Source organism: Podarcis bocagei, assembly GCF_964188305.1.
Source record: "Podarcis bocagei genome assembly, chromosome: 10".
In the NCBI taxonomy this organism is placed as follows: Eukaryota; Metazoa; Chordata; class Lepidosauria; order Squamata; family Lacertidae; genus Podarcis; species Podarcis bocagei.
The window spans coordinates 38,465,936-38,493,579 of record NC_138135.1 but is presented as its reverse complement, the minus strand read 5'-3'; the positions used below and the strand labels follow the sequence as shown (position 1 = coordinate 38,493,579).

The window sequence follows — 27,644 nt, the reverse complement described above, 5'->3', positions numbered from 1 at the left end:
TTCAGTGTATTTGATCCACTTTCAAAGTAGTAGAAGTTAGTGGCTATCATCACATATTGTGGCAGTGAACCCCATTAGTTTATTGTGTACTATGTGGAAAAGTAGATTCTAGAGGCAGCTTATAGGCAAATAACCATTGATAGCTTGATTATCTTTGAATTTGTCTAATTCTCTTTTGAAACCACAGTTCAGCTTTGTGCTAGTGCTATGTCCAAGAATCACAGCAGACATAGATCACAAAGACTTTATTCTAAAATAAGAAGCAACAACCATAGCAACACTGAACAAGTATGCCTAGACCAATTATTTCTCCATTGTTACTTCTTTTTATAGACTGACTTCCTTCAGCCGGCTATTATTCCCAGCTGTCTTAAGAGAAGATGTAAAGGGCAACTTCATACTATATCACCATAGCCAGGTATACTCTATGAAGTTTGCCTTCTCAAGAGTATCATTGGTTGGTGATGGCTCAGAGGAATGTTCACCTGGTGGACTGAATGAGATTTACTGAATGAGATTTCCCCTCACATTCCTTTGTATGTTTATGTTTTTTCCATTGCTTCAGCTTTGCTGTGCTGAGCTTTGCTTGATGGATGACTGGCTACAAAGCAGTTTGTCTGATTACTTGAGGGGTGAGGGAAAGGGGTAGTCAATCCAGTTGAACCAGAAGAAGACATGTTCTCTTTTTCCTGGTTCTCTCACACGAGGTACTTGGCCTCACATGACCAGGTGTGGGGCAGATCAGCTGAACTCTGCTTCCTTTTATTTCATAGGACAGTTGGCTTTATATAATCACTGTGGTGGTGTGAGCGTGGGATACAGACCAGATGAATCAGGCGAAGGTGTGTGATGGTATATTTACTGCTTCTTTTGGTTCTTTCTCACAGAGGAATTGGCTTTCAGTGGCCCTTGTGGGGGCTAGGGGAAACAATTTGCCTTGGAGTTCCTGTTAGCTTTAGTACCTTGGAATTTGGGAGATGATATATTCAACATCCAGGTAGAACTTATCTCTGGGGGATATGTGAGTTCATGTGAAAATTAATAGGATATAAACCTAAAGCCAGCTGTTAAGGTGGAACAAGTGAAGCCACCATTAACCTATTTATAAAGTGCTTCAACAAAATTATCCAGATTCTTCATCCAGAGTTTCCTTCAGAGTTTATTGAAAGTTTCATTATTTTGTTCCCCACTGGTCACTGAAAGATTTCTGTCCACAGGCTCTGTCAAAAATGAAGAGTCGCTTTGCCCCTGGATTCTCAGTGGTGGCAAAGAGATTGCAAACCTATTATTATATTATCCCAGCAGCTTATTACATCCCTTCTGGTATAGTCAGTCTAAACTAAACAGGCAAAGACATTCGCTCAAGAGTCAAGGATGGTGCAGCAGAGATGCTACCACAGAGCTGAATTCAAGCTGCATTGCAGTCATTTTTTGTTCTGATGTATCATAGCCAAGTCCCTGTTTTCCCTGCTGCTTTCAATCATGGTGATAATTGAATGTTTTCTAGCAATATAATGGGTATTGTGAGCAGTGGTTGGGACTCACTATTTCTTTCCTTCTTCCTATTTGGTTCTTTTAAAATATTTGCGTGTGTGGAAAAAGGCAATTTTTGCTTTGGTATATGTTGTTTAGGTAGAGTTTGGAGGGTTTCTATTGGTTTGTCTACCTGAGAAAACCAGGCAGTTTCCAAACTTCACCATTATTCATAATAAACAAGAAAAAAATCATAGGCTACCTTTATGGCAGTAATAGTGTGTGTGTGTGTGTGTGTGTGTGTGTGTGTGTGTGTTTATGGGAGGAGGAAGAATAGGATGTAATACCTGTGCTTGCTGTTTATATTATTTATTTCTTAATTTTCTATCCCACCCTTCCTCCCAAACACGCCCAGGGTATCAAACAATAAAACAGCAAACCAGTACAAAATATATTTTTAAGAAAGCAACAACAATCAAATATCCTATATTCATAGTTAAACAATTTCAACTTTCCTAGAAACAGTATATTTTAGCCATCAAATGCCTGGGTGAACCTTTAAAACATTTAAAATTCTGCCTAAATGCTGATGATATTACTCTTTGGGCTGTATTTAACAATGCAGCTCTGCTGATGCAGTGAACTTCCATGTGCACAATGAGACTTCCTCTTCCTCACCTGTTTCCTCATTCAAATCAGGTCCCGGGAGTTTGGGGGATCATCTAGGGTAGATTTGGGGTGTTATGAGGAGGGGGGAGGAGAGGAAACACAAGTCCTGTTGCAGCAGTGGATCTATGTGTACATAGCATTGCCTTGTTGTTGTTTAGTCGTTTAGTCGTGTCCGACTCTTCGTGACCCCATGGACCAGAGCATGCCAGGCACTCCTGTCTTCCACTGCCTCCCGCAGTTGGGTCAAACTCATGTTTGTAGCTTCGAGAACACTGTCCAGCCATCTCGTCCTCTGTCGTCCCCTTCTCCTTGTGCCCTCCATCTTTCCCAGCATCAGGGTCTTTTCCAGGGAGTCTTCTCTTCTCATGAGGTGGCCAAAGTATTGGAGCCTCATCTTCACGATCTGTCCTTCCAGTGAGCACTCAGGGCTGATTTCCTTCAGAATGGATAGGTTTGATCTTCTTGCAGTCCATGGGACTCTCAAGAGTCTCCTCCAGCACCATAATTCAAAAGCATTGCCTACAACCATTTATTTTTACTCTTTGTATTTACCCACCCAGCTAATTCACACGATAGCCCTGCGAGAGACAATGGCTCCATCTGCACTATACATTTAAAGCTGTATCATACTGCTTTAAACAGTCAAAGACTCAAAGCTTTCCCCAAGGATCTTGAGGCCTGCAGCTTGCTAAGGATGCTGAGAGTTGTTAGGAAACCCCATTCCCCTCACAGAGCCACTCCCTGCCAGTGGATCTATAGCAGGGTTTTGGAAGGCTCTATAGAAACTTTTTTCTTGGTCGATATTTTATTGGCTGCACCATGGATACTAGTGTTGTGGGGGGAAATGTTTTAATTGACCAAGTATGTTTTTACTGCATTTTATTTTGGTGGGAGGGAGTGGACTTGATGGTTTCATATTTGTATTTTTATTAGTTTGGGCTGCCTTTGACAAGCATTGCCTGAAAAGGCAGCCTACAAAGAGTTTAAAACAAATAAATAGAAATAAAGAATGCTGAACTTAAATCTACTTTTCTGCAAGTTTAGCCCATTAGCTGTAATCCTGCCCTCTGAGGCGGCAGAGAACAGGGATTTGACCTCATCTGTGTGACAGCCCTTCAGAGTACTATCATTCAGAGTACTATCATGTCCCCTTCGGTCTTCTCTTCACCAAGCTAAACAGCCTTTAGAACCTATTTTCCATATCGCTGGCAATCTTTGCTGTTCTTTTCTGAACTTGTTCGAGTTTGTTTAGATCCTTCTTAAAACAGTGCCCAGATAGCGGGACAGAATACTCTAGATGAGGTCTGGCTAGTGCATTCTTGACATGGAGAATACAATGTACAGGTAGCAAATTCCAAGGAATGATGTTTTTGGAAACCATCTATCATATTTTGCTATGCTGAGCGTGAAGAGGCAGGACATTTTTCAAGTATAAGTTCTTCACATATAGTGATTTCTCACAATATATAGTGATATATAGTGCTAGTAATAAAACATATTCTCCCCACCCCATTAAAACAGGCTATCAGTGCAATAATCTAAAGATGGGAGGCAGCTGACTTGGGAGTTGCTTATAAAACCTGGACATCCAAGATTATAAGCTTCTTATAAAGTTGGAATATCAAGCCTCGAAGCCAGCACATTCAATAATCTTGAGATATGTCAGGAAGAAATAATGGAGCAATAGTTCTCTTCATAAATCTATCACGGATGAAGAGATTTTTGTATCCCCCCCATGACATTGAGAAATACCAGTTTTCATATATAGAATCTTGAGTCAAAATGTATAGAAAAGCAAAAACCATATATAATAAACCACCATAAATTGACACAAACTAATACTATAATGTCAAAGTATGAATCTATAACTGCAACATAACTTGACAGTCACCCATCCCAAAGAACCCTCAAAAATTACACGAAATGTATTTTTAAAAGGGTTATGGAAGGTGTGTGGGAAGTACCTAAGGAAGTCAAGTCTGAAAAGATTTGATTAAGAAAACCAAATCAGTACTCAGTGAATCAAAAGAGTTAATGACTCATCCTGGTAATGGCTTTCGATATGTAATTTCAATGCAAGACCTACAATTATTCCTGGAATCCCTCACAGGTTAGACTTCGTGCACATGTTGCATGTGTCAAAAAGAGTCTCCTTGTGGCAAATGTAGGTAAAGGTAAAGAGATCCCTGACCATTAGGTCCAGTTGTGGCCGACTCTGGTGTTGCTGTGCTCATCTCGCTTTATTGGCTGAGGGAGCCAGCGTACACCTTCCGGGTCATGTGGCCAGCATGACTAAGCTGCTTCTGGTAAACCAGAGCAGCGCACGGAAACGCCGTTTACCTTCCTGCCGGAGCAGTACCTACTTATCTACTTGCACTTTGACGTGCTTTCGAACTGCTAGGTTGGCAGGAGCAGGGACTGAGCAACGGGAGCTCACCCCGTCGCGGGGGTTCAAACCCCCGACCTTCTGATCGGCAAGTCCTAGGCTCTGTGGTTTAACCCACAGCGCCACCCACGTCACTTGTGGCAAATATATGTAGCACTACTAATATAGAGTGATTTATTACCTGGTTTGCTGCCACTGTGAAGAATGTATCAGGGCCAAACTGGACCTGATATGAACGTGCATCTTTTTGTTATGTAAATTGCAGCCATGGAAAAACCTGCACAATTTCAGGGCCTCCATACCACAATCCTGACAAAAATTGCATCTCCAAATATGTTTGCATTTTGAGGGAAGCCTACATGGATGGCTATGCAAACAGGAGCTTTGGAGAGGTGTTTTTTGACCAGGTGTACAGGATACAGGAATGCAGCAGATTGGGTGCATCAAACTGAAAAAGCAACATAGCAATACATATACATAACTTGTTGTCTGTTTATTGTTTGTGGAATAATGCTGTAAGTTGTTTTAAATGCTTGGAATGTTTTGAACACTAATTACATGCAATTTCATTTTTGGAAAATGAAACAGCTATTGCAGATAAGAAACTCTCTGAATGGGATATTTTAGTGGAAAGGCTGTTGTAAATGGTTTGAATATGGGAGGTATATTGTGAGTATTTGAAAATCCAAAAATATTTTACCTTATCCACAGAAGCTGGAACCCTTTTCCATACTGTAGTGTGACTCTAACGGAACACCTGGAAATCAATTATTTTCCTGAAATGAAAGGGTAGTAAGCAACCCACAGTTTCTGGAAAACTCAAATCCTTTTCCAGATTGTGTTCAATAGCCCTGAAAAATCACATGATAATTAAAGTTTGGTGCCGTTTGTTTACTTCCTCTACTATAAACGAGTGTCTTCATATTTTCTCTTGTTCTTCCTGGGAAGTTTAGTTTTTCTAGCTTGTTTGGAGCATGATTGAATTGTTGGTAGTTCTTTATTAATGATAGATAAAGTAAGAATGCAATCTCTTTAATACATCTATGAATCTTTATCTATATACAATGATACTTTGTATTTTAAGAATGTATTTCTCTATTATGTCCAATGAGGGTTATGTTTCACGCAGCGTGTTTTCATTGTTGTAGATGTATTATAAATTAAAAGCTATTTACACCAATGCCTCAGTAAACCGTTAGTTGTGGAATTACTCCAGATCTTAATATAATTTACATGCTGACATCCTAGCATCTGTTTCCTGCTATGAATTGCTTGTTTGTTCCCATTTCTGCTTAAGCAGGCAAATGTACTAAATACCAATATTTGATTTATAAGAACCATCATAGCTAACGCTCTGTTTTCCAGAGCCTTCCAGCCGATTCCCCCAGCAAGCATGCTGAAAGTCACATGCCTCGTCAAGTTTATTCCACATTTTATGACAGTGCTGAAAACATGATTATTTTTATAGTCCCAAACCTCTGATTAGTAAGAGGAACAAAAGTGCCTTTGGTATTGCTGATACTATCATATGCCGACAGCAAGACCATTAATAAATTAAAAACATTGCAACTTGCCTTTGCATAATTGAGCATTTTGAAGGTGGCTTAAATGGGAAAACATCATGATGGGCTGAAATCTAATTCTGGGATTTACACAGGTTTTATGCACGTAAAGGAAAGGCAATTAGCACTAGCTGAGAATTTTTATTTTCACCGCTATATTATGAGCATCCTTGGAGTTATCAAGTTAAAAATAGCAACTTAGAAAAGCTGGTAATGAGCACTGTTATAACAACTACCCAATGAAAGCTGAAACCTTTTCTTCTATATCCACTTTTCTTTCTCTCTTTCTTTAAAAACAAAAGAAGAAAAAGTGTACATTCTCTCCCTGTAGCTATTCTTTGTACAGAAGGTCCTATCTCTGAGGAGGGCTGTTACTAATGGTCTTTGAAATGAAGGTTTTCTGAATGGTGAAAAAAGGACTCTCTGTCTTTCTCTTTTAATGGCTAGCTGGACCTTGAAAGAAAATCTAGAATTTTCCTCTAACAATCAGAGGTGAAATTCAGTTAGGCAGCAAAATTTCATAACAAAAGCCCCACAAACTGCAAAGTAGTGCATAGCTTTCGGTGTGACTTTCTTTGTCAGCTTTTTGCATTGTTGATCAATTTGCTGTCCTGCTGCGGTCAGTGCTTTACTAATAGTCTAGTAAGATCCCATGACTGGCATTCTGCCTTTTTAAAAACCATCTCCATTGCTACAGTTAAGAATCTAAATTTCTAAATCAGCTCTGATAGCTGTTGGCTTCTTTTATTATTAGTATTATTCATGCGCTGGTAGGAAAGGAAGAATATTGAACCATAATTAGGAGCTGGTAAAATGCTATTGGAACAAACTTGAAAAGGTCAGTTTCCAGGCAAGAAGCATTTCAAAGACAGTGTCTTAATTTTTCTTCTTTTTCTTGTGTCTTAATCGTTGTTGTTATAGCAATGTTTCAATTCCTTGTTCTTAACTGGGGAGGAAGCAGTAATTGTGTGAGAATCTCATTGCAGTGCAAAATGGTAATGCTAACCTTTCTAATTTGTTGTTACTGTTAGATTTTAATTATTGAGTGCAAAGGGAAAGCTTCTGAATAGTGTGAAACATCGTTGTAAAGAAGCAGTGTACATATTCTCTAAATTCGGCATTTAAACTTTAAGGAGTGTTTTTAAAAGGTCTCTGTTTAAGCTGTTGTGAAAGAAATTGGGAAATGTGAGAAAATGAGTCTGTACAAATAGTAAAGTGCAGCTTTAAAGAAAAGAAAAATCACCTGATCTTCTGCTTGTGGAAGTACTAATATAGCAGAGAGAAATTTCCTCCAAATGAGACACTCTTGTAGGAATTGTGGGGTGATACTTAGCTTAGTCATAATCAGATAAGACCTATTGAAATGAATGGACTTAAATAACACCCACATGGATGTAGGTTAATTAAGTAATTGAACCAATATTTTCCTTCAAACATTTGTACTTAGGAGTAAAAGGATAACTGAACTTAGTGGGTTTTGTGTGTTTATACAATGGGCAGTGTAAATATTGATGGATTAGGATACAGTCTTCCTCTGTCTGCCTATATGCCTTCATTCTTATTTTTAAAAGACAACTGAAAGTAACATCAAGCTTATCTTATGTGCATGATTGTTGATAGGAGATTCTTACTGTATGTATGTATGTGGCACCCAACTGGAGGTTGAATATTAATGAAGATGGAGTTGTTTGAAACCACTAAGAAACTGCAGCTGTTTAATTAATTGAATTTTTCTGGATTGCTAAGGGATTTCCTAAGGTCATGTCTATGTTCAAGAAGGAATTGCTTCTTCTTATTGAATAACAGAGTGGCTGAAAAGGTGTTCTGATGCTTTCTTGATGCATCTATATTTGTTTGAGTAGTTAAACAGAGATTCCCCACCCAACTATCCTCTTTAGCATAGCTATTTATTGACCTGTAACAGCTGTCTGTGTGCAGATCTGTATATCGGATGATATGGGTTACATTTCCTGGAACAGTTTATGTTTCAAGAAGCCTTTCTCATTGCAGGCGGGTTGGATATACCTCATCATCAGGTCCTTCAAGCCCTGCAGTTTTACATCCTTTCCTGACATGATAAAAACAAGGCTGACTTGGAATTGCCCTCTTCCTCTAACATAGAATGGGTTTTTGATTTTCCAGCATTGCCTGCAGCTATTGTTGAGCAAGAGTAGCGATGAAGGGAAGAGCTGATCCTATAGTTACATAACAGTGGGCTGTGAGAGGGGTTCTGTGGGCCAGTGGGATTACAGGTGATGCCTGTGTGGAAAAGCTGCAGTTGTGAGAACCCTCCGAGTCATTCATAAATCTCATGTGTATACTGACACTGTTGGATATTTCCAGTATTTTCGTGTTTGCTTGTTTTTGCTTTTGCTTTGAAAGCATGCCTAAGGAAGGCTTATTCAAGATGGAGTTACTCTCTACATTAGGTGTGCCATGTTGATTTGCATAGCCAAAAATTGCAATCCTGTGTAGGCCAATTTTTAAGCCCCTGACATGAGTTGGAACATTGGCTTCGACTAATAGAGATGAGGAATCCCACATCATGATGGCATCAGATTATTTTGTGTGTGTATTTAAAATGTACTTTGCAATTATAGAGAGGATTATCTTGCTGAGGACAGTGTGGGGTATGCTTGCAAACTCTGAGGACACTATTAGGTATTGATATGCCCATGCCTCAACATAAAGCCCCATTGAATTTGATGTTGGCAGCACAATAATTCTTTTTTAAACATAGACATAGCACTGGGGGAGTCAGAGACATCTAAATCCCAGCATTCTGATGGGGATGCAAATCACCACCTCCTTGGTAATCAAATCAGTCTTTTAATGAGCATGGAGGTGCAATAATATGTCCTTCTCAGCTTATCTGCATGTATGTCAAATGTGTGTGCATGTATGAGTGTGGGGTGGTCACATCCACCACTGACATGTGGACCCTGGAGAGTTGGCAGAGAACGAATGTGGCCCTTGGGGCAGAAAAGCTTAGCCACCCCTGCATTACATAGCAACCCACCTCTTTGTGAGCATTAAAGTCATCTTATGAAAAAATAAATTAAACATCCTTTGTCATCTTTTCCATGGTGGCTCATAGGGGACCCAAAATAATTGCTTGAAAAGCCACATCAGACTCCAAAACAAGGAGTTATAATGGTATATGTGTGATTAATAGAATGTTGCCACATTCAGTCATGTGTGCATTAATACATTTGCTGTTGATTTACGTTCATCTGCAGAAAGATGAATAAAGATTTTTGGGTGGGTGTGTGTTTTCCCTTACTATTGAAAAATCCTGACTCTGATTCAAGAATAATAAAACTTGTTCTAGAATTTGGTCCAATTGGCTTTCCCCTGTTTTTAATTTATTTTGTTGGGTGGGTTTGAATTAAACCATTTGCATATCTAAGGAGCATTGTGTTGTCTACTCTTTGCCTGCATTCGGGTTGTTTTGCTTTTTAATGACTGTTTTCACTAGGCTGGAGTGATTGTAGAAGCTTTTACTAGACTTGCCTTCAAGACCATCTGCAGCTGTTTTCTCTATTTTAGGAAATTGAGGACGTTATTTAGTACTAGTAGGAATGTGAGAATTTGTCCATTGATTACATCATTTTGCTGCTTAAGGCCTCAATGAATTGTGCTGTAAATCTGTGGTACCTAATAGTCACTTAACAATGATGTATTATTTTAATATTGGAAGAAACCATTTGGCTGCATTTTGGAAATGCCTGAAATATGCATTCCGGAGTGTATTTCATATGACTGGATTCAGCGACTCAGGTTTGAAAATGAGTCTCTTCTATAATTAGAAATAATTTATCTTGAAAGTTAGTTGTTATGTGACTTTCCAGGGCAAAAATCATTAACTGTGTGTTGTGGTTATTGCTGTTTTAAAGGCCACTGTTGCTAAGTTCCACACCCTGAAAATATTGGGTGAAATCCAGTGCTACTATTCTCCTTGTTGAATGACTTTTGATCTAGTGTAAGAGTCTGAACACATAAGAGAAGGGGAGCCATTTTTCCCAACTCTGTCCTGAAGCCCACTGTGCCATCTTCCAGGCTATTTGAAGTGCAGGAGGCTGCAAAAGGAAGGGGACTCTGTGAAAATTGCCTCTGCTTCTCTTAACTAGCATATGCCTTGGCCAGATCAAATGATGTTCTGCTCACTTTGGATTTTGCCCAGTATTACCAAAAGTGCAGGAAGTTGAGTTACCAAGAACATGTGGTTGTTGCTCAGCTGGCAAAATTGACTTTTTGAGCAGCATGACGTAAAAACAAGAAGGATGGATTCTCACGCTCCAAGCTACAGTACTTCAGCAATCAAATTAAAACAATAAGAATTGCGACCTTGTTAGGAATCTATCTACTATTTTCTGAAGCGGCCATTGATTCAAGAAGCCCACAAGTTCATGTTCTCCAGAGTGTTGGGGCCAGTTGTCCTTACTCCCTCAGGATCATTACTGCTAGTGGCCAAGGCAACCCAGCCAGATGGGCGGGGTATGTATATAAAATAAAATAATTATCCAAATGTATTAGTACTTCTCAGCAGAAGGGTTAAATAATTGCTCAAAACCAGCCATGGTAGTGAAAGACTCCTCTCTCTCCTCCTGCCCCTCATTCATCTTCCCCTCCTCCTCCTCCGAATATACCTAGCATTTATTGCAGGTTCAGCACCACAACCACTGGTGCACACTTTATCAGCTTAAAACACATTAACATGTTTAGATGAACACATTAACATGTTTAGATGTGTTTCAAATGCCCTAAGTGCACTAATGATGCTTGTTCTACTTGGAAGAGAGCTGAGAAATATATCTGCCTTTGTCTGTAATGAATACCTGATTGATTACACATACATCGAAAACATTACCTATTCTCAATCCATAAGCTGCAGGAAGGGTTAAAAACCATTTCTCAGGCCTTCTCTGAGTTACTTTGTGTTTAGTTTGGCAGATACCTATCTGATCGGACCCAGGTAGCCTAAATAATAGAGAGGAAAGGTAAATGGACGAGGGTTTATTTCAACTTCTCTGACTCATATTGGTCTTTTGAAATTCGGTCAGGTTGTTCAAGCCCTCCTTATTGTAAAGCAACAGAAACTGAGATTCTCCTGTGGTGATTGCACAGGTATTAAAAGACACAAAGTCTTCAAATTGATACATTGCGGCATGGATGTTCATAGGCAACTTCTTGCTTCATCACATGAGTGAAATGGAATGAAAGAGATGTCTATACATGTGGGGTTGAGGAGGTACAGTGAAGAACAGCCCAAGTTAACAAAGTGAAAACCATAGATAATGTGAATCGGTGCTGAAGCACTAAACATAGAAAGAATGTTATCAGATTATACTTAAAATAGAAAACTCTTGTTTTTCTAGTGATAAAATATAACCCATAATCCTTGTTAAAAACCCTGGGAAATAAAATCGAATACTGGAATGAATTCCAATTGCCCTCTGAAATGGTCTTGTTAAGTAGAGTGACCTTGAGGTCAGAAAGGGAATGTTTGGGGAGATTGAAAATGTTCCCTGACTCGTGTCTGTACATTTCTATTCTGAAAGTCAGATTACTGCCCGTTTATTCTTGTTCAGAGTGACTTTCTTGTTTGGCTGATGAAAACTCCTGAAGGGCATTGATGGCAAGTGATCGTGTACATGGCATTAGATAATATGCTGGTGTTTGGAATGTGGATAGAATGGTCAATGACCTTAAGTGTACAGTATTACCAAGGTAGCATAAGGAACAGAGAGGACACTTGTTTACCCGTTGGTGGCCTAGGAGTGTTGGTGGATAGTGATTTCTGAGCGGCCTAAAATGGAGGGTGGTCCTTTCCTCTACAGCCTTATTGTGAAGATCATCATTTCCTAGATCACTTGAAAGTCCCTGATGGAAGATTCTTCCTCTGTTGAAATCTATCTGAGGACAACAGAGTACATTTTCAAGTACATTGGCAATAATGAGCACTAAGCTTGGATTCATACACCAGATAATTATGAGGGACAGAATGCTAAGTATCTGCTTAACCTCTTGTAATTAACCAAGCTGAAGGGAGGCCAAGCTTGGACACCCTGCATAGCACACACATGCTCCTATGCTGAGCATATCCAGAAGGCACTGAGAATAAAACACAAGCTTGGGGATGCAGATATATGGAAATGGATCTCTCTTGACATCCTTATATTAAGGAAAAGAAAAATGCTACTGTTTTCCAACATGTGTGACAAACCTCATGAAAGCTGTTCACTTGACTCCCCGTGGCAAGTAACAGTTGCCACCAGACAATTAGGCAATTGACAAATAATAACTAAGCAATCCTAAACATACAAAGAACAAGTCCTCACTGAGTTTAGTGGGACTTACTTTTGAGTAGGCATGCTTAGGATTACACTGCAAGGCTGCAGCCATACGTACACCTAATTTGGAGCAAACCCCATTGAACATAGCAAGACTTATTTTTGAGTAAAAATTCATTGTTACTTTTGTGCCTTATTTGCAAAGCTCATACACATTGCAACCTGTTTATTCATTGTTTTCCTGCCCTTGTGAAAGTTGGTTGGGTGAAAGTCAGGCTTTAAAGTTGCACTCTGGTGTAATAACTTTATATGTTGGGCATTCCTCATGAAAGATGCTAGTAACACGTGCTTTGAAATAATGACAGATATATTTTGTATAGAAAAAGCTACTGGATCTCAGTTCAGAATAATACGCATAGACCAATCATGTTTTATCCTTTTATTTCTGTTCAAGTCCAAATTCTGGAGAAAGCATGGAGCATGAAGGAACAAACATGTAATACTGTCAATAAAGAAAGGTCACTAGTTCTTTACATGTACTGTAAAATTCAATGCAAATGTGTTTAAGTGATTCTCCTGTTTGTTCTCCCCCCCCCCCGTTTAAAAATGGATATATCATTATAATCAGATACGTGGTGTTCAGAAAAGTGGTACAAACCACGTCTCTGTGGTTTGCACCAAAAATAGTACCGCAGTACTTTAAAGTGTCTAAAAATACATGCTCTGGCAATTATTGTAACGCGTAGAAGCATGTTTCTTTTGTGAATTGCAGGCACATAGTCCCCTTCAAATATCATGGAGTTCATCACAATAATGTAATGTAATGTATTGTAATGCCCCCTAAGTGACAGAGTAGCCTCTGGGCATAGATACCAGCTCCTAGGGGCCGAGGCGTTTTCTCCCCCAGCTATTTTTTAAGGGGGGAAGCCCCCTTCAATGTTCAAAGGGCATTTGGTTCTACCTCCTGGTTCCTTGTGATGTCAGGACATTGTGGCAGGGCCCCTCAGTCATCTTGTAAAGTTGGTGCCTCTGCCTCTGGGTAAAGAAACTGTGTCGGGGAGGACAAATTCTCCAACAGTTTTGTGGGAGATGGGGCTCACCATTAGCATGGACAGTAGTATAACTCTCTTGTTCCTCCCCCCCCCAAACCTTTTAGTTTTCTTTTATTGTGACTACACTTGTTTATAAATGATATAGAATTAGGAGTCAGCAGTGAGATGGCCAAGTTTGCTCATAATGCTAGATTGTTCAGGGTCGTTAAACCAAAAAGAGATGGTGAAGAGCTCCGAAAGAGCCTCTCCAAGCTCTGTGAATGGGTGGGAAAATGACAAGTGCAATTCAGTGTAAACAAGTGTAACATGATGCATGTTGGGGCAAAAATATATATCTTAATTTCACATATACACTCATGGGGTCTAAACTGGCAGTCATTGACCAGGAATGAGACCTTGGGCTTATAGTAGATAGCTTGATGAATATTTCGACCCAGTGTGTGGCAGCCATGAAAAAGGCAAATTCCATGCTAGGTACGATTAGGAAACAAACTGGAAATAAAACTGCTGATATCATAATGCTGTTATACAAATCAGTGGTGTGACCGTATTTGCTGTGTGCAGTTCTGGTAATCTCACCTCCAAAATGATAGCGTGTTGCTGCAAAAGGTTCATTTAAGGGCAAACAGAACAACCATGGGTGTGGAATATGAGGGATGGTTGCAGTGTTTGGGACTTTTTAGCTTGGAGAAAAGGTGAATATGAGGTGACATGACAGAATTTAAAATTCTACCTGGCATAGAGAAAGTGGATAAAGAAGAGCTTTTCTCCCTCTTTCATAACACTAGTACTTGTAGACGCCGAATGAACCTGAATGATGGAAGATGCAGGACAAATAAAAGTGTCTAGTTAAACTATGGAGCTCGCTCCTATAGCAGGAAGCGATAGCAACTAACTTGGGCAGCTTTCAAGGAAGATTAGACAAAATCATGGATGATTAGGGTATGTTCTGTCCCCATGGTCAGAGGCAGTAATGCTTCTGAATACCAGTTACTTGAAACTACAGGAGGGGGGAAAGGCTATAGCTTGTGGGTTTTCCACAGGCAACTGGCCGGCCTCAGGATGCTTGTCTAAGATGGGTCATTGGCTTGATTCAACAGTTTCTTCTTATGTTCTTACGTTACATATGACAGCAGCAGCAACTGTGTTTGTAGCCTAGCGACCATTTCTGCATTCTCCACAGTGCCCTGGACTTCGCAACATTGTGGAGCGCTGCGGCAGAACAAATGGTGGCAGCCACAAAAAGTGGTGGGGAATATTCAGGGAAATTCTGTAGAGTGGGCTTCTTTTGGGGGAGTCAAAAAAGAGGAAAATTCTGAACTTCTTTTTTTAGTAAAAAATGTCTTCTAAGAATTCTCATCTCACCTCAAGGTAGGTAAGTAGAAGATGCTGAGGGAGGGGACCTAAGGTATTATAAGGATGGGTTACAAATGCACAAATATCTCTGTTTTCATTGTGAAATATTGCAAGCTTTTTTTTGGGGGGGGTGTATATTTCCATATTAAAGTTTTCCTTTTTTGTAACCTTTAAAAATAAGATTCTACAGGGCTTTAACAATGCCAGCCAGACATTTATCCACACATAAAGGAAATGTGCATGTTGCAACATCTCTCCTTTGAGAAGAAAAATCAGTAAACATAATAAAAGGGAAAGTGTGTTCTGTTGTTCTCTGACCTGTTCCCATTCTGCAGCAGAGTGCTAGAAATGTTTCTTCCTTCATTACATAAATTGTTAATTGGCCTTTGAGTTCTGGTTTTGGTCCAATTCCATTAAATCTGGCTGGCAACATGCCCCCCTTTCTTAATTATAAGCTGCATTAGATCTTAAGGTGCTTGCCTTTGGTAGATAATAAATTCTGGCTACATGACTTGTGGTCAGATAGCGATCTCGTTTTAACTAGATTTAGAAATTGCCCAGTAATTTAAGTTGGCCTTTTCATATATAATAGTAAAATAAATAAAAAAACACATCAACAAAAACAGCACTGGTTAATAATATACATTAAATTATCTCTCTTTAGTTTATGGCTCTGAGTGATCTTGTTCCAGTATACTGTACAGAAATTGATTCGATATGTCCAGACTTTTAATGATTGCTTTTAAAGGTGTTGTACCTTTATAACTGCAGTTGATGTGGTTACTAGTTTGTCCCATTAGAGTTTCTGTACTCTGACTCTCATGACTAGAATTATGTTCAAGGTTACTAGAAAGATGGTGGATGGACAAGGAAATACTATTAGACTAAGTTTTTTGTTCTGAATCTAGCTCAGGAAGTAGTTACCAAGAAGATGAATATTTTGGAAGATTTCTTTAACTGTATGTGTGACAACCAGATTTTTTTAAAAATATGTTGTCCTAAAGAGATTTGGGAGAAAGGGGGGAAGCAGAAGGGACTGTGTAGCTACAATGGTGTGACAAGCCAGAGGCCCAAGTCTTCATGCTCTTATACATGAATTACCCTTTTAAGTTGCATTGAGTTGGTTCTGGATTATTATTATTTTTTTTTAATAGCTTTATTAGAAAAAGGATTCACATTACATATCAGACTCCTAGAGCATATATGCTTATCATTAAAACGTATACAAAAAAGGAAAGAAAATAAACAAATTACCGAATTGCGAATCCGCAAAGAAGAAAAAAGAAGAAAAAGAGAAAGAAGGTAAAAAAGAAAGCAAAGAAAAAACAAAAGAAAGGAAAAACACGAAAAAACCAAACAGAAAACGGACTTCCGTTCAACTTGATCCAGGGTTACACATTCATAGAAGAATATTTGCAGTATAGTCTACAATAACACTTAACATCGAAGGTATCAATCAACTTCTGCTGTGATGTTACTAATACCCACATTGTTCTCAACATAAATTAAAAATTTCTTCCATTCAACTTTAAGTTTCGTAGAGTTATTTTGCCTTAATTTCTGCGTTAATCTCGCTAACTCAATATATTGATATAATTTCACTTGCCACTCTCCAACCGTAGGCATATCAGGGGATTTCCAGTTTTGTGCAATTAGAATCCTCGCCGCAGTAGTCGCATATTGGAAAAAGATTTGATCTGGTTTTTTTATTTCCTCGCCAGTCATACCTAACAGAAACAACTCGGGTATCTTGGGGAAATTATATTTTAAAATTTTTTTCAATTCGTCGTAGATCTTTCCCCAGAATTCCTTCACTACCTCACAGGTCCACCAAATGTGGAAAAAGGTCCCAACCTTCTCTTTACATCTCCAACAGCTATTATCAACAGTTTTATACATCTTGCCTAACTTTGCTGGGGTCAGATACCAGCGGTATATCATTTTCTCTAAGTTTTCTCGGAGGGTTGCGCACGCTGTAAATTTTATCCCCTTCTTCCAGAGTGTCTGCCATTTACTATAATCAATATTATATCCAAGATCCCTGTCCCACTTCACCATCACACCCTTTACCAAATCTTCTCTAGTATCCCACTCTAATAATTGTTTATATAACTTAGAGAGGTGTTTATCGTTACTCTCTAGGATTTCTATCTGGAATCTTGATTTTTTATCACTCATCCCCTGTTTCTTGTGCTCGCTCCACAGTGCATTAATCTGGTGGTAGTGGAACCACTCTTTTATCTTTTCTTTCAACTCGTCATAAGGTTTCACCTTCCAGCCTTCTTCTGTCTTAATTAAGAGGTCCTCATAGGTCCATCTTTCTCCCGTCATATTTGGTTTTTTTATTTTGACAATATCCACTGGAGAGAGCCACCAAGGGGTCCTTTCCTCAATCAATTTTTTTATATCTGTTCCACACCTCCAATAGTGAACCTCTGATTATGTGATTAAAAAACCCTCTATGAATCTCACCTTTCCCCTGCCACAGATAGGCGTGCCACCCGAACCTAATATCAAAACCCTCCAGGTCCAATAAATCAGTGTTCCTAAGGGTGACCCATTCCTTTAACCAGCTTAAACAAGCTGCCTCATAATATAACCTAATATTCGGTACTGCAAATCCACCCCTCTCTCTTGCGTCTGTTAAGTATTTAAACCTTATCCTAGCTCTCTTCCCCTGCCAAATGAACTTAGTCAAAATTCTTTGCCAGTTCCTAAAACGGGTGGTGCCTTTAATTATCGGAATATTTTGGAACAGAAATAATAATCTTGGGAGGAGGCACATTTTAATTGCCGCGATCCTCCCTGTCCATGAGAGCTTCAGCCTCTGCCAGGTGTCCAGATCTTTTTTTATTTCCTGCCAAATTTTATCGTAATTATCTTCTACCAAATTTATATTTTTTGGAGACAGCCAGATTCCCAAATATTTTACCTTATTCACAATTTTTATACCGGTTCTTTGTTCCAATTGATTTTTGTCTTCCATGGTCAAATTCTTTGTTAAAATTTTTGTCTTCTTCCTATTTAATCTGAACCCTGACAGTCTGCCGAATTCCTCTAATAGTTCTATCACCTTGCTAACACTGTCCACTGGTTCTTCCAGAGATAAGACTAAGTCGTCGGCATATGCTTTTAGCTTAAATTCTTTCTTTCCAATTCGTATCCCCTTCACACCAACTTCGTCTCTTATTCTATTTGCTATGACTTCCAAAACCATTATAAAGAGCAGGGGAGATAAGGGGCAGCCCTGCCTAGTACCTTTCCCAATCTTAAATGGTTTAGTTAGGCTGTTATTTACAATCAGCATAGCCTGTTGTTCCGAGTAAATTGCTTTGATTCCTCTCAAATATGGGCCCTCTATGCCCACCTTTTCCAAACATAATGATAAAAACTCCCAGGAAACATTATCAAAAGCCTTCTCGGCGTCTATAAAGATTAGTGCGGCTGGGATATCAATCCTAGTATCTAAATATTCAATGATATTTGGTTCTGGATTATTTGTTGATTAATTAACCATCTAATCCTTTGCAAAAGGAGGACCTGTTGAGTTCAGTGAGATGTGCTTCCAGGCAAGTGTATAAATAATGCAGCCTTTTGTAGCAATCCTATACCCAGTTTCATGTCAGTAAGCCCATTTGGTCATGAGTCCACATGCCTTTTTCATTGCTTACAGAACAGAAACATATTTGTCTGTTTACTTAAGTGCACACACAACTTACTTGAAGCCTAAAGCATCAGTCATATGACATTTCCTTGGAAGCTGGTCCCATTTGAACCATGTGCACATACTTCTGAATACAGTAAACATGCAATAACTTGGTTCAAGTACAAGGTTGCCAGCATTATAACTGTATCCTGTGTCTTTTTACAGAAGCACAGGAAGCAGGCCTGTAAAAATGTTGGTAGCTCTGCTGAGATTTATCTTCATTCAGGACCTGCAACTTCACTCAGGTATTTGACAAAGCAGAATGGGCAGTAGGATCTAGAATAGCATGTGCATCTGCATTCTTAAATGATAATTGATAAGATGCATCCTCATGTTTTGCTAATTAACTGTCAAAACTTCAAACTTCATGGAGCTAGCTATGAGCTAAACTTAAGACAGAGTTGATAGGTCTAGACCCTGAGAGGACTTTCTGTCTTCTTATCCTACCTATTAAATAATCATTATGGCAAATGAAAAAAAATACAATAAACTATGTTCTAATAAACTTCAAATTTAAAAATGTAGAAGTTAAAGCAACTAAAAAATTGGACAAATTGAAAGGCTAGCAGTCATATTAAAACTGGAGAATGCCATTGGAAAAAGTACATATTAGGTGCTCATCAAAAATTGAGCCTATTGTTCTTTTTGTACTTAAAATAGCCCTTCAAAATAGAGGACTGTACCCTATAAAGTAGGGCCCATGGCCACCCTGAGCACCCAAGTGCTGTGATGTTCTGAGAAACTGCCTGGTGGAATTTCCACCTTTCATTCCACCTTTTTACAGGAGCCTTGTAGACCCAGCAACCCCACCTAAAAGCAGTCTGGCACAATGCAGTCATGCATATGGGAAACCTATTGAGTTACAGAGCTTGGTAACAAACAGGTCAAGAGACTCTCTGGCGTCCTCCATTTTGTGGTGTTTCACAGTCGGCTACCAGTAGGTGGCCAATTGAGAAGATGAAGCCTGCTGGTCTCTCTCTTTCCTTTGTTGTCATATATAATTGGCATGAGGAATCACAGTTGTGCTGGAGGTGTTGGCACCCCTGTGCTCCCCTCTTCGGCAGCAGTCACTTGTGAGGTGTGATGCCTGGTTTCTGCTGCCTTTTGATTTGCTCCCTGGCTGCCTTGCTGTCAGCTACTGTATGAACTTTGCAGGGCTGTGGGGCTCAAATTATTAAAATTCAGAGATACCTCATTAATTTGTGCTGCTTCGGATGCTGGACTCGGTGACCTGCCTGAACTGAGACTGCAAGCAAATCTTTCTGACCCCCTCAAAATTGTTTGGAAAAGGAAGTTAGGCATATATTGTTAACTTGCCTGTGGAAAAGTAACTACTGCTCAAACATGCCCCTTACTGCTGTAAGACATTGCAAAATAAAAATAAAAAATGTATTAACAGTAGGCCAGCAGACACCTATGAAATTTCCTTTGCATAAATTGCCCGTTCTCATTTTCGATATTCTTATGTGACTCAGTATTAAAAATGACTAGCCTAGTTTTGCTAATATTAGCAGGAGAGCCCTTTCCGAGTAATCTAAAAATGTTCCAAGGGGCTAAATAATTCAAATTGCCTCAGGTCTACACCCACCCACCCTGGTGAAATGAGTGCATCTTCATTGTCCAAGAAAATGGATGAGGAATAGGAGGTCATCCGAAGCCTCTCATTTATATTGTGGCATCTGAATATAGACTGCATTTTTAATCAAGGCATATATTGGTTTATATCTTGATCAGGTAAATGGGCTTAGACTTTCAAAAGTTTCATGCCAGGCAGACCAGCTGTTCAGAGAGCCTTGGCAATGTTTTCCTAGACAAGGGAGGGGCCCCTTTGATCGATAGCAGAAAACAATTCTCAAAGTCGTAAAAGCTGGAATTACAGGCTGAAGACCAAGGTTACACAGACCCTACATAATTAAGAGTTTGGTAAACAGTAAAATAAAACCATGTGCCTTAAACTTGAGCCTAAGGTCAAAAGGCCAAGAGCACATGGAAAACAAACCGGCTGGAGAAGGGGGGAAGTGTGAACAGGGGAAGAAGTTTTTTTTTTCCTATTTTATTTTGAGGCTGTAAACTGTTCCTTCCTTGTTACTTTGAGGAAGTTTAAATATGCTGGCTTAAATGTAATTATGCAAAGGATTTAACAAATGTTAAATTCTTATTTCATAGAATCATAGAGTCCTAGAGTTGGAATAGACTACAGGGGCCATTGAGCCCAGCCTCTTGTCAGACAATGAGACGCCATCCAGATATATTAGTTGTCAGACATTTGTTTAGAAACCTTCAAATGAAGGAGATCTTTCAATGTTGATGTGAAACTCAAGATCCTTGACATATGTTCAAGATAAAAATTTAAAATTATTAACCATCTGTTTTGGAGGGCAAGGAAGGCAAGAGGTGAGCTGGTAATTAAGATTCCTTGTTGAGACACATGTAAGATATATTACTACTTATTTGTCATTTATAGATGTAACAATATATAGCTCTTTGTCTGCCATATAAGGACAGGAGAATATGGGTGTATCTTTTAGAATTGGATATAGCAATCAGCCAATAGGAAATTCAAGCAGGCTGATTGAACAGAGGCAGCCAAAGGAGGAGCAAAGGGGGCTGGATTAAGGAAATATAAGGGCTGGCCATAATGGCAGGAGGCAGGCCAGAGCTTGGTAACCATATACCACTGTGCCTCTCATTTATTTGTCTGACAAATAAATTATTATTTAATTTCTCTGTTGCTGCGTTGAATATTTCATTCCAGCTAAGCGTTAACCACAAGCAGGGTGCTACATTTTATGGTGCCTGCGACTCGGATAAGTGGTCTGCTGGAACGCAGCGCCTTCGCCTCACTGGACGGGGTACAAGAGAGAGGACAACTGTGCCTACCCAGCGCGCACTGGAAAAATTTTTTCCAGGGGAACGCAGCAGTCTCGTCTGTCTGATACCCTGCCCACTGACGGCGACGGACCGGGGGGGACCAGAGAAATAAACAGGGAACCAGCTAAGGGTAAGTGCACTAAGGGGTTTTGGCCCTCCAATTAATTGGGAGGAAGAGAAGTCCTGATCAAACTTCTGCGTCTCAGTAAAGGGGAACTGAGTACGCTAGGTGGCTGGGTATATCAGATGGTGATCTGGTGGGGGAAAAGGGAAAATTGGGAGGTAGTGTGTGGTGAAGTATCTGGCGCATTGCATGTGTGAGAAAGTACAATGTGTAGCTGACCTAAGTGTGGAGTGAGTACTACTTCGTTTACCAGTAAGGTGTGTGTGTGAGTGACTGAGTGGAAACTTCACAGGGCCATACAATGGGAGTTGGGGGTTCAAAGGGGGGAAATACACCTTTTGAATGTATGTTAAATAATTTTAAGAAAGCCTTCTCAGGGGCATATGGAGTCAAACTGACGCCAGAGCGCCTGAGAACGTTATGTGAATTAGAGTGGCCGAATCAAAATATTGAATGGCCATCTCAAGGAACCTTTGATATAAATTTAGTAAGCAAACTTTGGTCTAACTTCGCCAAAGAGACTGGAGGGTGCCCAGAACAATTTTCATATATAGATTCTTGGCTGAGCACATTAAATAAAAATCCTCCATGGATAAGGGAATGCAAAGTCCAACGATGCAAATTATTGGCTGTAAAAGCCAAAGCTAGGAAAGGAATCTTGCCAAATAAATCCAAACACTCCACCAGTTGTAACCCCAAGGCAAGAAAGTGGAATGAATAATGGGGGTGGAGTCACAGAACTTGATTCCTTGATAGATTATGATAAATATCTTCAGGAGGCATTGGAGTTCTATAATGAAGCCCAAGCAGAAGTGGTTATTCCACCTGTGAGTCCCAGTAGAACTCCATCTACAGTCTCCTTTAGTGGAACAACTGATTGCCTACCCCAAACCCCTGTACATCCAAGTCCTAGAGAATTATTACAGAAGTTACAGGGAGACCTTGATCGGTCAGCAAGCAATACAGCCACCTCAGGCTATGATGGACTTGGTGACTTCAATAATAAATACTCATAGTCCTACTTGGACAGATTGTCGCCAGCTCCTGAATACTCTCTTCACCACTGAGGAAAGGAGAGACATAATTGAAAAGGCACAGATATATTTGCGTGAGCAGGCCAGAGTGGGAAATATTTATAATATTGACCGTCATCTCCAGGACAACTTTCCCTTGGAAGATCCTAATTGGGATCCAAACAATGCAATTCACCTGGCCAGGCTTACCACCTACCGCCAGACGCTTGTGCAAGGTATCTGCAGGGCATGCCAGAAGCCCACTAATATGTTTAAAGTCTCAGGAGGGTAGACGTGTTACCCATAACACTGTTTTGTGTTCGGTGCACACCCACAAAAGACTTAAGTTGTCACCTTTTGAGCTCCTGTATGGGAGGCCGCCCTCCTTTGTTCAGGATATTCCAACTGACCTCAAACAAATAAGAGACCATGTGACACAGGGACAAGTGCAATCTCTCTCCCGTGTTTTTGTCTCTCTCTCGTGTTTGTTTGTTTGTTTGTTTTTATCTTAACAGGTGGGCCCTCGAGCGCACGCCGTGCAGCATTGCCGTGCCGATTCATCAGCTTCAGGCTGGCATAGCATATGGGTGAAAGAGTGGAAACGTGATCCACTTGCACCTAAGTGGCGTGGACCTTACACCGTCTTGCTCTCTACTCCAACAGCGGTGAAGGTAGCTGAGGTGACCCCCCTGGATTCATCACTCCCGTTTGAAGAAGTCCGAAGGCAGTTGGACATGCAAAGGTGACCCCTCTAATCCTCTTAAACTGACTCTCTCCAAAAACCCCTGTATCTAGCCCTACCGGGAACGGGCTAGGTCTCGGGCAGCATTAGACGACCGGCCTGCTGCAGCCACAAACCTGGAAGCTGGCTGACCTGCGCACGCCTGAAGCTTGAGGAGCGTCTGAACCAGAGACTGTGAGCGGGAAGATTCTCTTATACAATTGATTGACTGCCCCCTTGTGGAACAATTATCAGGGATATTACACATTGGGGATCCTTGGGATATATGTTTTGGTCTTGGTGGTTCCCCATTTCTGTCACTGGGGGAATTATATTGGGACTAATAGTTTTCTGCTAACACAATAAGGTAATTTTTTTTGTGGAAGGAATGCATATGCTAGACATCAACATGATTTTATTATTAATCCTGATCCCTTGGGAAGGGGAGGGTCCTTGAATCTGACCAAATTTGCTAAATATGGATTCCGCTATGACCACAAATGTGGGTAGGTTTAGCTGAAATGGTAGGCAATGTTGCAAATAGGACCAATTGCCTTGTTTGCTCTCTTGGGCCAGATGATTCAGAGGGAGGTGTGCCCTTATTACCGATACCAATAAATGCCATTGGTATGGTAAGCGAAATGCTACACCAAACAGAAGTACAGAATTTCCCCGGATGGAACTCAACTAAACATTACGAGTTATACCTGTATAAGGGGAATTCTGTGTACATAAATCATCAGATGCAGCTGATTCTACCATGATAGGCTCTTCTCATTGTCACTATACTTGGGATTATATTAAGAATAGTCATACCTGGGCAAACGGTACTACCTATCGAACTCGGAATACCTTGCCCTGTGCAACCCCTTTTATTCATGCATGGAAAGTGGTATGGAACATAACTGTGACAGAGAAAGGCAATCTAACATACTGCACTGTGAACTCTATACCCCTTGTGATATTTCGCCTTCTGTACTCCACGTACCAAAAACCTCAGACCCGATGGTTGTGGTGGATATGTGGAGAATGGGCATACAAGAAACTCCCTTCCAAATGGAGTGGGACTTGTTTCCTGGGATGGGTATTACCACCAATTTGGATTTTGCCCACTAGTTCAGCTAAGCGAACACGAAGAAACGCTGATATTTCTCATATAGCAGGAGGAAGTACCCAAAGTTGGAGCGATACTGATGATTGGCCACCAGAGCGCATTATAGCCTATTATGATCCTGCCTCCTGGAATCCTGGTGAGCTCATACAAGGGGCACGGGATCCTATTTATAATCTAAACAGAATAATTTGATTGCAAGCAGTAGTGGAACTTGTAACCAATGTAACGGCCCAGAGTTTGAGACTTATTGCACAACAGTTGGATGAAAGTAGAGCCGTCATTTTGCAGCTGAAAATGGGAATGGATTATGTACTTGCCAAGCAGAGAGGCCTATGTGGAGTCTTGAACTTGACAGGGAATGCCTGTTGCTTTAACATTTCAGATAATGGTGAGGCAATCCGTGTGTTGGCCACAAAGATGGAGAATATAGCACATGTCCCAGTACAAACATGGGAAGGATGGGATAGGGGATGGTTACCCAATGTCACAGGACTCAAAGGGATACTATTGTCTTGCTTGTTTTTCTTGACGGTAGTAGTGATGGTTTTATGTATGATGCCATGTATCATCTCATGTTTTAGAAGTACAATTAGCAAGATGATTTCGAATGAAACTCTACCTTATATCATGGCCCTATACACAGCTTTAACTCAGGAATATGATGAAGATCAAGCTATCAAGGACGCTTGGTAGCAAGGTCCTTGAGCTTGAAAGGGGGGATTGTGGCATCTGAATATAGACTGCATTTTTAATCAAGGCATATATTGGTTTATATCTTGATCAGGTAAATGGGCTTAGACTTTCAAAAGTTTCATGCCAGGCAGACCAGCTGTTCAGAGAGCCTTGGCAATGTTTTCCTAGACAAGGGAGGGGCCCCTTTGATCGATAGCAGAAAACAATTCTCAAAGTCGTAAAAGCTGGAATTACAGGCTGAAGACCAAGGTTACACAGACCCTACATAATTAAGAGTTTGGTAAACAGTAAAATAAAACCATGTGCCTTAAACTTGAGCCTAAGGTCAAAAGGCCAAGAGCACATGGAAAACAAACCGGCTGGAGAAGGGGGGAAGTGTGAACAGGGGAAGAAGTTTTTTTTTTCCTATTTTATTTTGAGGCTGTAAACTGTTCCTTCCTTGTTACTTTGAGGAAGTTTAAATATGCTGGCTTAAATGTAATTATGCAAAGGATTTAACAAATGTTAAATTCTTATTTCATAGAATCATAGAGTCCTAGAGTTGGAATAGACTACAGGGGCCATTGAGCCCAGCCTCTTGTCAGACAATGAGACGCCATCCAGATATATTAGTTGTCAGACATTTGTTTAGAAACCTTCAAATGAAGGAGATCTTTCAATGTTGATGTGAAACTCAAGATCCTTGACATATGTTCAAGATAAAAATTTAAAATTATTAACCATCTGTTTTGGAGGGCAAGGAAGGCAAGAGGTGAGCTGGTAATTAAGATTCCTTGTTGAGACACATGTAAGATATATTACTACTTATTTGTCATTTATAGATGTAACAATATATAGCTCTTTGTCTGCCATATAAGGACAGGAGAATATGGGTGTATCTTTTAGAATTGGATATAGCAATCAGCCAATAGGAAATTCAAGCAGGCTGATTGAACAGAGGCAGCCAAAGGAGGAGCAAAGGGGGCTGGATTAAGGAAATATAAGGGCTGGCCATAATGGCAGGAGGCAGGCCAGAGCTTGGTAACCATATACCACTGTGCCTCTCATTTATTTGTCTGACAAATAAATTATTATTTAATTTCTCTGTTGCTGCGTTGAATATTTCATTCCAGCTAAGCGTTAACCACAAGCAGGGTGCTACAATATGATAATTACAAATAAGCAGTGGCTAGTGATTCAGGATACAAATCATTTGCTCCTATGAGACCAGTGTGTTTGCTAAACAGGAAGTATGTGATTATGTCCTGCTAATTAGTTTCCAGGTGATGGGAAGAATGCAGTGCATAGGAGGCCCAGTTCACACTGCACAGCCCCACTATATCTCTGTAAGGCAGTTATCTTGTAATTGAATTACTGCCTTTAATTAATACATGCATCTAAATTAAGAACATGTGTATGTTGTGTGGAGATGCAGAGTGGAACACTGATAGTTATGTATATGCCTGTCTGTGTTTCCATCTAGGTAGGACATCATAGGAGATTAGTGACAGAAAGGAGGGGAGCAAAATGCAGAGCTAATGAAGAATGTGAAACCGTATTTGTGAAAAAGGTGTGTGTTTTCCAAGTCAAGGAGATGGAGAAATCGGAGGGCAAAAAGCCATGCTCTGAAATAATGGAGTAATACTTGCAGGCAAATAGAAAGTTGACTAAAATAGAAAGCGAATAAAGAACCTTGTTGAAAAGGAAAGGGATAGTCATATAGAACAGACAAGGAAGGACAGGAGAAAAGTGAAAAATAATGAGAGATTCTATAGTAAGAGAAGTCTATTATTAATCTAGGGCAATGATGGAGCACAGACTAATGAATTTATGTCCCACCTGTTGTTTTTAATCTTTCAGGTGTCCAGTCAGCCTCCTTTTAAAGGTGCAAGCAGAATGGCATTATCATTTGAAATGCAATGAAAAACAGTAAAATGGGAACAATCATTACTTTAACTGCTTCATGATCGCCCCGGCATTCGTATTTCAGTCTGTGGCTTCCTGAATATGTGCCACAAGGTATTTCTGACAAATAATGCAGTTAAGTGTATTGCTAGAAAGGCAAGAGATTCAATGTAACGCAAAACCTGCAGACTTCTAGATATTAGTAATGTCAAGAAAGAAGGCAGATTTTAATATGTCTTAAGAGCCCTGGGGGAAATGTAGATATTATGACAAGCCTACACTAAGATTCTACAGGCTATGTGATATGTTATCAGAAAGAATGCCTCCATAATAGAAAATTAAGACTAGCAGAGAGGTAAAATGCACTTTACAATTTTAATCTGGAAGCTTTCACTGTGCAAAGCATCTATATAAACAAAGTGCTTTTCAATGTGACAGTTTATATACAGCCCCAGCCTGCTACAAAGAGAGGAAGAAAATGAGATGTGGTTGATACTCCTTGCCTGGAAGCAGTTACTCTTAAGGCGTGTGTGTGTGTTAAGTTACAGTCCTCTTCACTCTTAGCTGGGAGTTGCGAGCAAGCACCATTGAATTCAATCAACATATATAGGATTGTGCTCTTAATTTACAAAATGTAGTCTATGTGTTATGACGCATTGCACCTAGTCCATCCTGTGGCCCCAATATTCGGTCTCTGGATCAGGCCAATTCACCATATGCTGCCTTG

The 27,644-nt window shown here is 40.0% G+C and overlaps 1 long non-coding RNA gene across 1 annotated transcript; it reads left to right on the top strand.

Annotated features, from left to right (window-relative positions):
* Positions 1–331: 331 nt before the first annotated feature.
* LOC308595515 lies at positions 332–26,621 on the top strand. Its single transcript, XR_014012075.1, has 3 exons — positions 332–418; positions 18,663–18,742; positions 26,496–26,621. It is a non-coding gene; the product is annotated as an uncharacterized lncRNA (long non-coding RNA).
* Positions 26,622–27,644: the final 1,023 nt, after the last annotated feature.